We start from the raw sequence: 17,462 nt of genomic DNA, 5'->3' as shown, positions 1-17,462 counted from the left end.
AGATCACGGAGGATCTTAAATGTTAGGCTAAGGAGGTGAGCTTTATCACATAAACAAGCAGGAGGAATTGATTGAAAAAACAGCCCTAATATCAATGGATTGATTGATCGATAGACAACTATAAAGATATATAAATACACATATACATAGAGGACAAGAGATAGTTTACAGATACATATATGTACAATGCACCATTGTAGCCAGGTGCCTAGCACAGTAACACTACCGGCACTTGGCAAATCGTGTTGGATGGATGAATGACTGGGCTGTACCCACTGCACCTTGATGTCTGCTGAATGAAAAATGAGCTTGTGTCTTGAATGTGGAAGAAGGTGGGTGCTTTCACAAAGCAGGTGGCATTTAATCCTGGCATCGTGGATGGGTACAATTTAGCCTCACAGAAACGGGCCATTCCTGATGGGGGAAAACACACATTCAGGGAAAATGTCGCTGCCCAGTGGTGAAGAGCATGGATTCTGGAGCCAGAGTTCAAGTGCCAGCTCTGCCGTTTAACAGCTGGGGGCCCTGGGTGTATCCCTTAACTCTGTGAGCCTCAGTCTCCTCATCTGTAAAATGGGGGCAATAAGAGTACTTAACTTTCAGGAGTACCATGACGATGTCAGGTGCTTACCGCAATGACTGGCACATGATAAACTCTACATAAATGTTTCCTATTAGGAGTAGTAAAAAATTGCTGAACTCGCTAGAGTCCTCCCACACATAAATCGGTTCTCTCCTCGTATGTTGTGTCTGAACAGTCTACGTGAGTCTCTTTGACACAAATCTCTTCGGTACAGATGAAGACCAGAGAGCTTGGGAGTCACTTCTGAAGATATGAGCGAATGACTGAACAAAGGGGAATGAGGAGAAAAAGAACAAATCAAATGCCAGGATTCAGAGGGGTTGTTGCAAGATATTAATGAGCAGAGAGCAGACAGATCTGGAGAAACCATGTCGAAGCTTCCTGAGAGGGTGAGAGCAACACCTGGGGAACGCCAAAAGGGGTGATGAGAAAGGGGGAATGACAGCTCCCTGCAGGCCTGGACCAAGCGCAACACAGCATAAGCAGCAAGGCCAGAGGAAAGCAGTGTGTCTTATTAAGTTCCTTTGTGAGGCTTTAAATCCGCAGTGCCTTCCTGGCAGGGTGAGGTAGGGCTCCAACCATTACAGGTTACCCAGAAGCCACCAGAGAAAAATGGAGAGGGAAAGGCTTGAAGAATGAGCATGGTCGCCAATGTGATGTGGTTACCATAGAGACCGCTCTCAATGGTAGCCAAGAAGGGCAGCGCCTGTCCTTAGAGCAGTTAACAAGCCATTAGACGAAACATGAAGATGCCAGCAGGTGAGGAGAATGAAGCCTCTACATCACAGCTGTCTGTTTGCTAAGATCAAACGTGGGAAGAAACAGTCGTAAATCAGCCAGGCCACTGCAGCCATTGAGTCAAGTTCAGGGGAGCGCGACAGGATTTTGAACCTGCCCAGGCACGACGTCCCAGAGGTCCATGCTCCAAAGAGTGATGCTCATGTTTCCCCAGACTGGCCTGAGCATTCGAACAAGACGAAACAAAACAAAGTAGCAACAGCAACAGCAACAAACACAGAGACAGGAACTCAGAACGAGGGGAAGCCTGGCTGAGAAAAGTGTGGGGAGGCAGTGAATGAAGAACCATCACAACCCTCTGCCCAACACGCGCAAAAGCGCAGATGCAGGCTGGCTTTGTGGCAGCAGGAGGGTCTGCTCAGGCAGGACGGAAGGGCCAGGATTTGAACCAGGTCCTTCTCAGAGCAGGTGCATTGGTTCTACTGAGCTGGCTCCTGAGGAAAGCGTCCAAAGGAGGTGAGCCCACGCGTTAGTACATACTCTACGTATGAGCGCCACTGCAAAGACGGAAAATAGGGTATCCGGGTGGCCATTCATTGTGCACTGATACCTGCCCTCCGCAGGGTGCAAGGCCCCTTGCTCCACCCTGCCTTCCAAGAGAATGTCTGTCAGCACAGGGGGTGGCTTCACACCCAGGGTCCTTAGTCTGGTCTGGACTACCTGGAGCCTGCCTCCCGCCTCCCCTCACACCCAGGCTATGTTTAAAATGGCTCACCCTCCTGTTTCTGCCCACGCTGCTTCCTCAGCCCCAAATGCCCTTTCCCTTCTTTTCACTTTCTCCTTCTCTTCAAATCTCCGCTCAAGGGCCATCTCATTCATTCATTCCTTCATTCATTCAACAAGAGCTAAGTACCCACCACGTACACGGGACCCCTTCTCTGAGTCCCTCCTCAGCGCTTCCACAACAGAACACCTCTCATTAGGCCAGGACCGTTTATTGATGCGTCTGTTGAGCTCACTAGATTTTAGATTCCTTGAGGGCAGATGGTGTCTTACGCACAGTCTAGCATAGTTTCTAGAATCGAGGACGTAGCAGGTGCTGAATAAACATTAAAGGATGAATAAAAGAAAAAAGGAGCAAATTGCACTTCTAATCCTATCTAGGTTGCCATACTCTGAAGGGAATTCTCTAAGCCATCAAGTTGGCCTGGGATGAAATGTTTTTGTGCACATTATTTAATAAAAAGAGCTCTAGGTCAATTGAAAAATTTGAAGTCAATATGAAATTGATCCTCATCAGCACTTTCTCCTCCAAACATATAGACAAAAGGACACTTCTGAAACATATGTATTAGTGTTGCATTTTCTGCTCCAGAGACTCAGCAATCGTTGTCACCTCCAAGCCCAGCCCTCATTAATTTATGGGGCATCCAGCGTCATCAGCAACACACTCCTTGGCAGCATAACTCAGAGACCAGCCTAGGATTTGGGGGAGTCTCTAAGCTGCAGACAGTAATCTTCTTTTATGCTGTTTTCTCTTAGAAGTCACTGAACACTATTTAAATTAAGTTGAAGACCTTTAGGGTGAATTTCAAGGACACTCCAGGATCATCAGCAAATCCATCCTCTTTGTGCAGTGAAAGAGGATATAGACAACCAAAATAAAACATCCGACAGCACCTTCTCAGGGACTCCCTTCCCAGTTTTGCTCAGTTTAGCAGCCATAGAAACAAAGATGCGCCTGGAAGAGGGGATAAGCAGTCAGTAGAAGAGAAAAACAAAACTCTTCTTGCTGGAGGAAACAGGAGACAACGAAAGAGTCAGATGTACCTGTGTGACAATGCTTGGGCACAATCTCTGGCACCTGTATGTATTCATCACTTGGGGTGTTGGCTGTGATAATCTGCTGTGACCGGCTTCAGACGGAACTGGGAAAGTGGTGCAAGACCTCTTGTTTAAGCATCAGGGATGCTGATACGGACCGCATGATTGTGCCTCCCCAAAATTTATATGTTGAAATCCTAGTCCCCAAAGTGATGGTTTTAGGAGGTGGGGCCTTTCGGAGGTAATTACGTCATGAGGGTGGCGCCCTCACGAATGGGGTTAGAGCCCTTACAAGAAGAGGCAGGAGAGCTGGCTCCTCTCCCTTCTCTCTGCCCTATGATGATACAAGAAGATGGATCCTACAAACCAGGAAGCGGGCTCTCACCAGACACGGGATCTGCCAGCATACGGACGTTGGGTCCAGCCTCCAGACTGTAAGGAATAAATGTTTGTTGTTTAAGCCTCCAGTCTATGGGATTCTGCTTTAGCCGCTTGAGCTCACTAGGATGAATGTGAAGTCACAGCTTCTGGGGCTGACTTCCCTCTCCTTTGACTCTGTAAGGGGCTGCGTCACAACCGGAGTGCCCCTTTCCACAGAGCCATCCGGTGAGAACCTATCGTCTCTTTTTTTGAATATTTGTCTTGGGACATTTCATTGGGGATGCTTCCCCGTGCTCCTAGTTGATATGCAGGCGGGATGTGGAGTGGGCCTTGACTGCCTGGATGCCGAGCCGAACGTGCAAAGAAAAGATGGGGGACGCTTCCCAGGATGAACATCCCCAAATTTCAGGTGAGGGTTGCTGCAACAGAGACTACTCCAGGCTGAAGCTCCAGGTGATCCTGGTGAGGGTTCTGTTGGGGTAGGGATGGAGGTGGGAAATGAAGGCTGCAGAGGATTGTGAAAAGTGAAAAAGAGGACGGGCTTGAGCCCAGAGTGCTCCTCTTGGAGCTTAAGGGGCGCACTGGTTTCAGCTTCCACAACGCTACAGATGCCCCAAGCTTCCGTGAGCCGGGCTGGATTCTGTCTCTTCTGTTTCCCTCGATGCTAAGAAAAGGTGCTGATCAATACTAACATTACATCACAATCCCATCCCCACCTTGGTTTCTGGTTATTCTATGAACCTTGTGTTCACAGGTCTAACTGTTGAAGGCCCTCATAGTTTGACCCCTGGGCCCCACTTAGTAAAATATATGTACATGTCAAATATTTGAAAATATGATCACGTTTACTGTCACAGCAACGCCATCAAGAAGGTGGCATTATTTCCATTTTAAATGTGAGGTTCAGAGTGGTTAAAACATTTGTCCAAAGCTACACAGCTCATAAGCAGTAGAGCCAAGACTTGAACCCATTGCCCTAATCTTGAATTTTTAAATCGTTTCCGTTTTCCCATTTTGAAAGCCAAAGCTGAGATTTGTACTCTAACCCAGTTGAGGAAATTGCTGTGGGTCCCCTTAGTCTGCATAAATCCTGACCTTTATGATGGCCTCTGGGTTCCAGCCTGCTGTTCCCCTCTGGACTTGACACAGTTCCAGGACAGGGCTTGCACATGCCCTCTGGCTGTTCCCTCCTGAGATACTTGGGATAATTCACCCGTCCCCTGACTCCCCCATGAGTCAGTCTTGGTCCAAAGCTGTTCCTCTTTCCACTTCATTTCTTAAAAATGTTTAATTGATTTATTTTTCTAGTTACGAAATCTCGGCATACTCATCATAATATCAGAATTAGAAGAAAAATATGAAGAGAGAAATAAAGGCGCCCCTTATCCTACTGCACAGAGAAATGCACTCCAGATACCTCACTGCATGGTCTGTGCCTTTTGACTGTCCACGTCGACACCTCTAAACATAGGTCTGCGGCAACATCGGAGTCCTGATGTATACACAGTTCTGATGCCTACCTTCGTGTCCACATGCCGTGAAAAACATTAAAAAATCTTTAGAAATGTGTTTTCTTTAATGACTACATTATTTGAATGTGGAAAATTTCAGTGAAACATTTTTTCTCATTTTTGGAAATTTAGGTTGTTTGCCTTTTTCAAAATTGCAGGGAACATGGAAATAAACCTCTTTGTTTAAAAATCTTCGTAATTTCTATTTTTAGGATAAAATATTGGAAGAGGAATTCTGGGGTCAAAAGTTAAGAGGTCATTTCAGGCTCTTCCAGAGCATTCATATTAATTCAATTCTCCCCAGCAGAGTTCCGCTCTACACCGGAAGATCGTTTTCCCTGGAAGGTCCCCTCAAAGTGGTAGTGCAGGGCAAGCTTTTAGAGGATCTTGTATTTGTTTGAATAGGAGCTGAGTTTAAGGGCCCATGTCAAGACAAGACTATGCGTCTGTCTAAGCTGTTTCATTCTCATCCTGGGCATGCAGCTAAGCGTCGTCTCCCAGGCTCTTACAGTGAAGGTGGGGCATATGGCTGCATTTTGGCCAATGGGATATGAGTGGAAGGGATGGACACCACTTCCAGAAATGGCCCCTAAAAATCTTCCAAGTGGGATCTTCCCCTCTCTTTTCAGAGACCTCCTTCAGAGACCTTAGAGGCCACCTGTTGAAGACGATGGTGACATCCATAAGATAGGAAAAGAATCTGTGTCCCTGAATGATTGCATTAAGTACAACAATACACTTTGATTGTGTTAAATCTTAGGTTAGGAGGAACTGTTGGTTAAGGAAGCCAGCATTACTTATCCTAACTAATAGAGGACCACTACTTTACTCAGGGGTCCCCAAACCAAAAAGCTTCAGCTGATTCTTTGTGTATCCAGCCACAAACCTGCCTTTGACAAGCATGGCTCTCCCAGAGGCATGTGGGATCTGTAGCCCCTAGCATCTAACACAGTGTTTTCAGCACACAGTAGGGCTTACCTGGGTGTGGATTCATGTGTGCTTATGGAATGAATGAAAGCATAAAAAGCCTTGTGATTCCAACCTGCTGACACTTAAGCAAGGTCCATCTGCCATCTGAAGTGGATCATCAAGTGGCCTCTGCATGCAAGTGCTTCCCCCGCAGAACAGGCCCTTCCACTATCTAGGGCACCTGTACACGGCCTCCCCACAGGAACAGCCCAGAGCTGGGGACTGCCCTTCAGAACAGAGGCTGTTGTGCAGAGGAAAGTGGTGTTTCCCCACACAGTCGTTCTCCTCTCCTGCTGGCGCTAATTACAGTTTGCTAAATGTAAACTGGGGAAACATCTCGCCTACCCAAAAGAGTTCCAGAAACGGGCCTGTTGTCTTCATAGTAACCTATGAGCAGAAAGCTGTTCCTCCTTCTAAGTCTTTTATCTTTTTTTCTCCCAGCACATTTGGTAACCACAGAGAGGTGTGCTCATAGAAAAGGTGAGGTTGAAACTGCAAATCTTCCCTACCTCAGGACCTCTCTGTGTGTGCATCGCTTGCTCTGATGCAGAGCTGGAGCACGGAGTGGAGGTGTGCAGAGGACCCCGTCTGGCTGGCGGGGCGGTTAATTACATGTATGTGCAGCACTATGGTGGCAGTCTGGGAATGCAATTACGCAACGAATTATATTGAAACAGCAAACTTGAGCTGCCTTGAAGGGCCCCGCCCATGGGATCAACACGATCATGCCTTTCTCCTGCCTTGGCATCACATGTTGAAGCTTCTCCCCCAGTTAAAATCCTTCTCCTCCTTTCAGGACATCATCAAGACTCACCACCTCTGCGCAGCCTTCCCTGGTTTAGCCCACCCATTCCCATGCCAATGAATCCACCTTCTTCTCCGTTACCAGTACACAGAGCACGGGCCCCTGTCACGTGACTTTCAGTGCCTGGACCTCGGTCATCAAATCTGGAAAATAAGACTGATGGGTCTCTAAGGTCTTTTCAAGCTTCACGACTTGATTTTTTTAATTCTTAGGAATAATAACCAAATGTCTTAAAGATATAGTATAGTGGAAGGACAGTGGCTTTGGCACCAGCAGAATTCGAGCATCAACTCAGCTGCTTCTAGCTGAATGACCTGGGCAGGATTTATCATGTCTTTGGGCCTCGGTTCCTCGATTTGTAAAATGGGAGTAGTGCTGATATTACTTCACAGTGCTGCAGACTAGACTAAATTAGGCTGTGCAAGTGAACGCACGTTATAAATGAATAGTGAAGTATGGTGTCTGCATTAGCTATACTAACGAAAAGCCCTGTGTGAATCTCCCCTACTCTAAGGCTCGCTACACCACTGCTGCATGAAACACCTTAAAATGTACGTTGCGGATTCTCAGACTCAGGACCAACCATCTCCACGGTCTCTTTGTCTGTAGAATACAGATCTTTCATTAAAAATCCCAGGAACCTTAACGTTCACGGTCACGATGGCTTCGGCAGCTCTTCAGCGGGCACCACCTTGTGTTAGACATTTGCTAGATGTTTGCCACATGGACAGAATGAAAGAATTAGACAGGCTTAGGGTCGACACCCAGATATGCAAATGAATATTTATGTGACCTTGAGAAAATTGCTTCCCTTTTGGAATCTTAGTTTCCCTGTCTATGAGTCAGCTGTCTTGGTGCCTACTGTAAGGATTGCTGTGAAAGTTAAAACGTGACAACTACGTAAAGCATGCAGCAAGATACTTGACGCGACAGGCCCTCAATAAGAATTAATCCCTTTCTCCTACACTCCTCTCCCTTCGAGCACGAAGATTCTAGAATTCCACAATATCAAACATGCACACAGGGGCCAGCCCGGTGGTGCAGCGGTTAAGTGCACACGTTCCGCTTCTCAGTATCCCAGGGTTCACTGGTTCAGATCCTGGGTGCGGATATGGCACTACTTGGCAAAAGCCATGCTGTTGTAGGCGTCCCACGTATAAAGTAGAGGAAGATGGGTGTGGATGTTAGCTCAGGACCAGTCTTCCTCAGCAAAAAGAGGAGGATTGGCAGTAGTTAGCTCAGGGTTAATCTTCCTCAAAAAAAAAATAAAACAAACAAACAAACAAAAAACATGCACACAAATAGAAGTGTGGTAGATGAGAGGTGGCCTCCAGGGCAATGACGTCAGAGGAAGATTTTACCAGAATCTCCATTCCAGTATCACAATTGGGCCCCTGTGTGAACCTTTTACCCACTGTGCTCATCACCACAATATTTTACAGTAAGCATTTATTTTTTTATAAAAAGAAAGATTATTCTCAATGATGCATGTGATAAATATGCCGACTTTAAACCTTTTAGAAATATTAAAGGTTTTACAGCTCAGTGTTTGACAGACTTGATTAATCCCTTCCACACAGGAACATTCAGGAGGATAGCTGTAGTTGGGTGTTAAAGCTCCAAGAGTGTTCTTTGATAAAGGTAAAGAAAAGGTAAAGAGCTTTTAAAAGAGAGAGAGAGAGAGATTCTCGTGCCACACAGAACAGACAAAGACTACGAAGGCGCGGAAGGCTGCACAATATGGAGGAGAGTTGGAAGCTGGGGTGGGGTTGAGGCAGGGGGAACAGTGCTTTAGAATCTTTCTCCTTTGGGGGAGTTTTCAAATGAAAGGCACACATCCAGCCTGACCACAGGACGTTAGTCTAAGAGTTTTCTTCTCTGCTGGGTTCCCAAATGGATGATGTGGAGGGGTGGGGGGCAGGGAGGAGGTTGGGCAGACCAACGGCCATAGAAGACAGAGAGGAATGGAATGGAATGTACCCTCGTCCCTGCTTATGGTCCTGGCGCATGCCCAGCCATCTGCCTGCTCTTTCAGTCACCAGGTCTGCTTCCTGCAGAACTCTCCAATCCCCAATGGCTTTTTAGAGGGGCTTTCAGCTCCTCTAAAGAACATGAAATAGGTTTGGGTTATTTTTCCCCTCAGCACCTACCCTAGGTCTGCATATAATAAGTGCCTGATAAACATTTGCTAAATAGAGTTGGTGTTTAATAAATCCTCGATGAAATGGTGTAATGATGTAAGTGGGGCAAAATCCCTACTTAAGAATGATGCTTTAAAAATTCCTAATAGATTCCACCTTTTTCTGGTTCCCATTCCACAAAAGAAAATAGTTTAGACACGAAACCATTGAGACTTCCAAGTAAATCTTCATTCATCAAACACTTATTCTGCCATCCTGGATGAGCGGGACCCGGGTCCTGGTTCAGCCACACTGCCTGGTGCAGGAGGCTTGGCGCCATCGCGGCAGGGCTGTGAGTGAACTGTCTACAGGAAGACACGTCCGGAGCACAGCAAACCCAGTGTTTCTGTCCACGGGGGAGGTTACAATGAAACAGTTTCGAGAATGAGTAGCGGGCACTTCAGCTGAACACTGAAGGACAATGCAAAGGGATGCGAGGGGAGGATGCATACTTCCCCACGTCATGTATACAGTTTTGATCTGTGAAACTTCAGTTTGAACTCCAAATGGAACGCTTGCTCTGCTCATCAACCTCCAGCACAAAATCTCGACGTGTCAGCCCTCTCCGCTCTGAGGTTTTCTTTGACACCCAGGTCAATCTCCAACCTCGACCCCTACTCTATTTTTATAGGAGCATTTTACCAACACGAAACACCAACATATTTCCACAAGATATTACGGGGGCAAAGGTGTAATTCAATTATGTGACAATCTATTTAAATGGCTAATGGACCAGGATCTCAGGATGCTATCTAGCTTTCAACTGAGGGTGAATAATTGTTCCATAATTTCTTAATTCCCCTACAAGACATTTTAAATTAAAGGATGTCAATTTGCAAAGCCAGACTGCATTGTATTCTTAAATTGGGCCTGAAATAGCCACAAGATGAAGGGTAATAAGGCAGCGAGCAGAGCCCAGAGTGCCTGGTGCTGTGCAAAATTGTTTAATACGGTCAGACCCTTTAATCTTCATATCTATTGATGCAGAAAGCAGCATATTTCTGTCACTTATGATAAGAAACATTACTTTTTAAATTCCTTGGTGAGGCCTGCAGATCTTAGGCAGGCAAGATAGCAGGAATCTCTATTTCTGTGTCTGTGAGCATTTCTTTTTTCTCTTAAATTGGTTTTATTCTAATCCATTTAGTCTCCAATCTAAGTCAGAGACAAGTAACCCTGAATGGAACCACACAGGAGGAGAACAAAGGCTTGTGCCTTCCATCCTTAGATTCTGCTGGCTACCACCTCCTTGAAGAAGCCAGTGACTAAACAGATAATGAACCTGAGGGTATTAACTACCGGCCAGGCAGTTAGTTCCAGAAAGGAAGAGAATTGGCTTTGAGAGAAACAAAATCGTGCACAGAAGTGAAGGGTGTGGCGGGGGAAATGGGTGATCTGAACTATTTCCATAAAAAGAGTCAAGCATCTTACTCACGCGTGTACTAGAAAATGGTTTGGTCAATGTGTCCAGGCTGAGAGGGGGTGATGCTGTGAAAAAGGGGGATCCCCAGGGTCTAGATTGAAGAAATTGGATGATGTTTTCCCAAGATCGCAAGGTCCACGAGTCAGGAATAGTCATCGAGAGAGGCCAAGGACACAGCTGCAATAAAAAAAGTGTATGTCAATTCGGAAAGCAAAACAATGAAGAAAAAAAGCGTCTGGAGCACAAAGTTAGTTGTCACACGGAGTTTGGGGTGAGTGGCTCAGGGTGAAGCATCGTTCTAAGACGTAAGCGGTGCCTTTGGTGGGTCTGGGGCACAGAGACCGTAGGAATTGTGCCGGGCTGAACAAAAGGGAATTTGTCAGTGTCTCTGCGCCTCGCATTGTGCTAGACCATGTGGAGGGTACAAACAAAGCATAAAACACTCAGGGACCTTTATTTTAAAAATTTGGGTTAGGTTATACACGCACAGACTAAAATTCAAAAGGTACAAATTATACATTTTTACTTGTGTGAACCCATCTCCAGGATAAGTACTTAGAAGTGGAATTATTAGGTACAGAAAACATATCTTTTAAATTTTGATATATTGTCATATTACCATTCACAAAGTCTGTACAATTTCATACTCTCTTCAGCAATATATGAAAAGACAACTTTCCCATGCCCTCACCAACACAGGCAATCACAGTTCTTTATTTGGAGAGACATGAGATACGGCACAATAACGACAATAAGAGTGCTAATATTTAAGGAGCGATCACAGCATTTTAAGTACAGTTTTTAGTCTCTATACGTATTAATCCATTTATTCCTAACAGCAACCCACTGATATGGGTACTACTATTGATGTCATTAAACAGATACGGAAACAGAAACACAGAGAACCAAAGACTCCTGCCTGCGACCACAGCTGTGAATGGCAGCGCTGGCTTCTAGCCCTGGCACCGGGTCCTTCAAAGCCCAAATCTTAACCATCAGCTCTTATTCCAGGTGCTAATGTGCTACCTATAGTATGTGCTGTAACAGGTACGCACAAATAGGCAACACGAGGGCTGTGTGTGTGTATAGGAAATCAAAGAGAGAGACCAGTTCTTTCCATCTTGGATGAAAGTAGACACAGGCTATTAACCAGGAAAATGGTGATGATTGATAAGAAGAACACATTTGTACATTTTTTCTTACTTTTTTCCCCTATTCCTTTCACTAGAAAAAATATTCTATAAATATTCATAATGTGTCAGAACGCTCAGTGCTACAAAAATGAAAGTGTGGTGTGGTCAAATGAGCATGACACTTTAAAAACACAGACCTGGGTTCAAGTCAAGTTCTACCACTCTTCAGCTGGATGAGCTTACGCAACTTATATAACTTCTCTGCACCTCATTTCCTTCATATGGAAAAATGGAGCCCATTAATCCCATGAAAATTTTTCTGATGGCTAAATAATACAAGATATAGACAATGCCAATCCTTCCCACAAACGTCATTAGTTGGAAACAATTTCTACCCATCGATTTGATCTTACTCTCCCAGCTTCTCTTTAGAGACCCCCTGCTTTCATCAAATTAATCTATTTACTTTTCCGGTCTGCTTCCATTTCTGCACTCCATCCTGTCTTGCTGAAATACTCCCCTGGTCCCCAGGTCCTGTCTCTAGGAACTCCACCATTAAGCAAGCCAGGTCTACATCAACTGCCAGCACCTCCAAGCGCATCTTGACCAATGGCCTGGCGGTAACCTCCCCTGGGTGGTCTGAACTCCTAAGCTCTACTGAACTCCTAAGGTCCTGGGCTCTACTACTTTTAAGACACTAATCATCATAATACCAGCAGTTAACCAGTGTGTCACTGCATACCAGGCTCTGTTCTAAGCACTTTAAATATTTTATATCTCATTTAATCCTCTCCACATGTGACAGGGACTGTTATCATCCCCACTGAGACACAGTCATGAAGGTCAGTCACTATTTGCAGGTCTATCTGCATGGCTGGAGTGAAGGCCCCAGAAGGCAGAGAGGCCAGGAGCACCGTACTTAAAGCTGCAGGCTTTGGAGTCAGAGGGCCTGAGTCCCAGCCTTGGTCCTGATCCTACGAGCTGTGAGGGATTTGTCCAGTTACTGAATCTCTCCAGGCATTGACTTTCACTTGTAAAAGGGGATGTTGATACTACCTACTTCAAAGAGTCATTATAAGGCTTAACCGATTTTGCAGATGTAAGAAGTTGAAACAGTGTATAGCAAATGGTGAGCACTTAAACGTTAGCTTATATTATCAGTATTTAAACAGCATATAGTAGGTTTCCAACAATGGCTTGCTTCACAACTTGGCACTCGCTATTCCCTCTACCTCATCTGCCTTTTCCCACCCTCATCCATCATTTCACTGACAACTTGAAGAACTCGTGGCCTGGGCCTCCAGGGTCTAGCTGTAGCACCTCCTGCTCCCAAAAGCCTCCCTTGAGGGCCCCTGTCCAGGGAGGGCTCCCTCCATCGCGCCTCTCCACTCCCCCGTGCCCGGGCCACTTGTGCCGCTCCTCTCACTGGGATGCAATTCCGGCTCAGAAGTAGGAGCACCCTGAGGAGGGGACTATGTCCTGATGATTTTTAATCCATAATACTTAGCATACTACCGGCATAAGCTGGATGCTTACTAAGTGTCTATTAAATGAATAAATAGATGAATTAAAAATAAATACCCACATGATGAGAGGAAAGACACCAATTCGTAACTCTCTGCTATATAATTCACTGAAAAGTCATTCACTCTCCCAATCAAAGCATAGAAAAGAAACTCTACTAAAACTAAATGTTTCATAAAAATAGATGAGAGAATCCTGTAAGGGACTCATGGCATGCCTATCAGCCACATATTCACTCACCATGCTGTCAAGCTATTGATGCTTTACTGATAGACATTGCAAAATGATAGATTCACCAGCACTTTTTAAATGCAAGACATTAATAGACACACTGGCTGCTCAGATATAAGCAGAACATTATGGAAGGAAAATAATAATTAACTCATAAGCAGAGGGGCAAGTAAACATTCCATTAAAAGGAAAAAAAATCCCAAATGAATATAACCTCCTTCCACTACATTATGAGCATTAAAATTAATGGTGTTGGTTTTTCTGTGGTTTGGATAGTCATTGTATTTAACAAGCCAAAGTTAACTTCATAGGGAAAAAGAAATAAATTAAATGTGCCGGTGTCTCAGGAAACTTCATTTTCTGAGTGAATAGCCAAGTTGATGCACACCACCAGAATGTCTGACAATCCGTTTTCCATACTGGTATGCTCGAAATGGGAAAGGAAACCAACTCTTCATTTAAATTATATTGCAAATCACTTCTTGCCTGCTGAATGGCATTCCGCTGCAGTAGGTGGCTTTCACCGTAGGGCCCGAAATACCACGACATTGGCTGATTAATGCTAATTTGAAATGTTTTCTTTGGGGGGGCTGGGCACACTCTCTGGGTGCACACGAGGCTGAGGAAATTTTATGGTGGGTGACTGACTCAAAGGCCAACAGCATATTTGCCATCAGATAAAAATGCACATTCACAGACAAACCAGAACAAGTCAATTATTTCCTGATTCACTATTCCCTGGATCCCTTTGTGTAAAGAAAACTATACTCCCCATCAGATGGATATACAGAATCATAGTAAACAAGCCCCCGATTCCACTATCCTATATTGTATTTCCCAGGACACCTTCCATTGTGGAAGTCATTAGTTTTGGTCTTTTTGTTCTCAATTTATCAAAAATAGACATTTTGCGAGTGAGCTCAGTTTTACTCCCAGATGCAAAACAGAAGACACGATTTTCGACCAACCAAAAAGAAAGAAAACATGCTTTGTCATCTTTTGGTGAGGGTGGCTGGGAATTTGTATTTCTCTACCTTGATGATTGTTATGTAGATAAATACTAAAATCAGTGCTCAAAAGGTAATGATTCTTTTCCCCTTCTCTAGCTTACTAGTTCAAAGAAACAAACCAACCCAACCCTGTTTTTTGAATTATTCCCAGTGCAATGCACTCAAGTCAAACCATTGAAAAACAAGGAAACTGATCAGAACCAACAACTGAATAAAAAATACAAATTAACATGAGGCATCATATTTCGCTTATCAGATCAGCAATATTTTGTAAAAAGAAAATAATACTCAGTGTGGGCCCGGGTTCTAGGAACAGAATCTCCTCCACCAGGTAGCCCCGCTCCTGGGCGCCCAGGCACACGCAGCGTGCTCCCGTACAGTGCGGTCCTGCATGAGAAGAGTGTGGTGCGGAGGCGGGAGTGGTTTTGCTCAGTCGGTCTGGCGTGGAATCCTAGCTCAGCACTTGTAACTGTTCCCTTCCTTTTACAAGATCTGCTTGCAGGATCGTTACGAGGATTTGAGGTAAACTAAATAACTTGCAGTGTAGTGCCTGTCATAAAGTAGACACTCCATAAATGAGTGCTATTATTACAACGTCCTTAAACAGAACATTTCCTGCATTTACCAGTGTTTTCCTACCACACTACAGGGACAATCAGCGAGCACTTGAGATACCAGTTATCAGTGCATCTAATGGACTAATTTACATATGCATAAACAGCCAGGCTGTTGTAGGACCACATTTTCTGTTGCGTGTGTTTAAGTCAATGTATTTAAATAGTTGAGTCTAATTTCCACGTGAGTTTTTGACCTTTAAAATTACGGAATGTGCTGCTCTTAAGTGACAGGATTTGCTCTGTACCCGACACTGACTTGCAAAATTAGATGTCCTGAAGGCTAAAACATAATTTTTACGAACAAGACAACAGTGTAACAAGCCTGGGAATATCTCATTAAACCTGACTACAGCAAAGTCTTGGTGGCCATCAAGGGACCAGCCTTCTGCCCCTGCCGGACCGTTAGGCAGGGGAGCCATGAGCAGGCCTCCATGAGAAGGTTCCGAAGCCCAGGTGAGGACATGAGGTATGCTGCACACCGAGCGAACCAAGCAGCATCTTAGAGTCACTGAAGTGCAGGCTCCAGCAGACCTAGGGGTGGAGCCTGTACATCGGACAGTTTTTACAAGCTTCCCAGGTTATCATAACATGGAGCCCGGGCTGAAAAGATCACTGCAGTAAGGAAATGTTCTGATTGGCCGATGGTCTTTAAAAGTGGTGGTCTTTCTTTTCATAAGAAGGCTGAAAAGTATGGAAGCAACAATAGGAAAAACAGAACACAAGAAAGAAGAAGGGCTGGAGAGCAGAAAGACTGGGGTGGATCTCATGGCCCGGGAGAGGGTAACAGGTAAGTAAAGTAGATGGTGGTGCCGCCTGCGGACTGTGGACATGGGGGCCAGAGCAGGTCTGCAGGGTGAGGAAGGAGAGGCTGCGCAGCGGCCAGGGACATACACGCCGTCTCTCCAGTCTCTGAGGGGATAATAGCACCCTTGGGGGTGGGGGGAGCATGAAGTGGGGGTGACTGGGGAGGAAGCGTGAAGATGAACTCAGGAAAGAGAGTCACTTCTGCTGCCAGGTCTACGTGCCCAGCCTTTCACCTGTCACTATTCCATCCTCTTCCATAGCTCCATATCTTTCCATGTTCTGTTTCTTCCACCCGAAATGCTCTTTTCTCTCTCTCCATCATGAAATGCCATCACATATCACCTCCTCTGTGAAGTCTTTCCTGATTTCCCCTGGCACAATTAACTCCTATTTGATCAATGAGCATTTCTCTCAGAACATGTTGTGTGTTGGTCACAGCTGATTACATTATGTTAGTCTCTGGTTTATGCACATGTCCCTGCATCCGCATGCTCAGTTCTGGGTGGTTTTTGTGTTTTTATCTTTCATCTCTCTGCCACAGTGCCCAGCACACAGTATTTTGTTTTAAGGAGCCTACGGTACTAGTAGACATCTATTGCTTTAGTCTGCAGAGCATCCTTTTTGCAGCTAGTCTATCCCATGGGATTCGGGAGGAACTTCCAATCACAATGACTTATCTGCTCACCGGCCTTAGGGGTTGGCATGTGACTCAAGCAGAGCAATTCAGAGTCCTTCCACAAGAACTGGTATACGGATACTGAGGAAGCGGGCTCCTCTTCTAAGACCTGTAAGGATTCTACCTGAGACTGCCAAAATTATCTTGTTTGCTGCAAATGTAGAGCTCCCTTTGGAAGGAGTGAATATGGCTGAATCGCGACACATTTAGAAGCAGAGAGAGGCAGAATCCACAGATGGAGAGAGAAAATGAACCCTGATGAACTCATTTTAGCACCTGGATACAACCATGCTTCATACACAACCATCACTCCAAAAGTTCTCAGTTACATGTGCCAGTAAGTTCAATTTTGCTTGTGTTAGTAAGAGTTGGATTTCTGTCACTTGCAGTGGAAGTTATTGACACCAACTCAATCCTGTCACAATGATGAGACTGAGGACGAGGTCCTCAGTCATAAAAAATTACATCTGAGTCTTCTGTTTAAGAAATCAGTAGAGAGTAAGTTCATTTTAAAACATTGCATTCTCAGTGCAAAAGGAAGAAACTAGAAGGGTTTCAGCAGAAGAGTGTCATATCTGATGGGCATTTGAGAAAAGATCACCTTGGCTGCCCCGTGGAAAAAGGTGTGTACGGGACAACAGCAGAGGGGAAGGCCTGGGTCGGGAGTTAATGTTATTATGCAGTGTACAACAGGAAACACTGGCCGGTGGGGGTGCGAGCCAGCAGGGAGAGGTTTACCATCTGCACTGAGTCAAACGATCCACTTGCATCGCACCGTTTAAAGACAACACATGTTCTTTGACATCGGTCTGAGCAGCATATTTTCAAGTACCATGTCTGACCGGGCAAGGGAAACAAAAGAAAAAAGGAACAAATGGGACTACATCAAACTAAACCGCTTCTGCACAGCAAAGGAAACCATCAACAAAATAAAAACACAACCTAACAATTGGGAGAAGATATTTGCAAACCATATATCAGATAAGGGGTTAATATCCAAAATATACAAAGAACTCATACAACTCAACAACAAAAAAACCAACAACCCAACTG

General features: G+C 45.0%; 1 protein-coding gene across 5 annotated transcripts in view; it reads right to left on the bottom strand.

The window, feature by feature from the left end:
- DAB1 (DAB adaptor protein 1) overlaps positions 1 to 17,462 on the bottom strand; it is a 1,091,055-nt gene that overhangs the window by 757,982 nt on the left and 315,611 nt on the right. For 2 of the 5 annotated variants that reach the window (XM_070609446.1, XM_070609463.1), the window contains exon 2: positions 10,427 to 10,591. The exons of the other annotated variants lie outside the window; for them this stretch is intronic. The gene's annotated coding sequence lies outside the window, so the exon portion shown is untranslated. The remainder of the gene's footprint in view (positions 1 to 10,426; positions 10,592 to 17,462) is intronic. 5 annotated transcript variants of the gene reach the window in all.

The sequence above is a fragment of the Equus przewalskii genome, chromosome 2 (assembly GCF_037783145.1).
Source record: "Equus przewalskii isolate Varuska chromosome 2, EquPr2, whole genome shotgun sequence".
Lineage (NCBI taxonomy): Eukaryota > Metazoa > Chordata > Mammalia > Perissodactyla > Equidae > Equus > Equus przewalskii.
The sequence above is the reverse complement of the archived record's forward strand: the minus strand, read 5'-3'. Positions and strand labels throughout refer to the sequence as shown.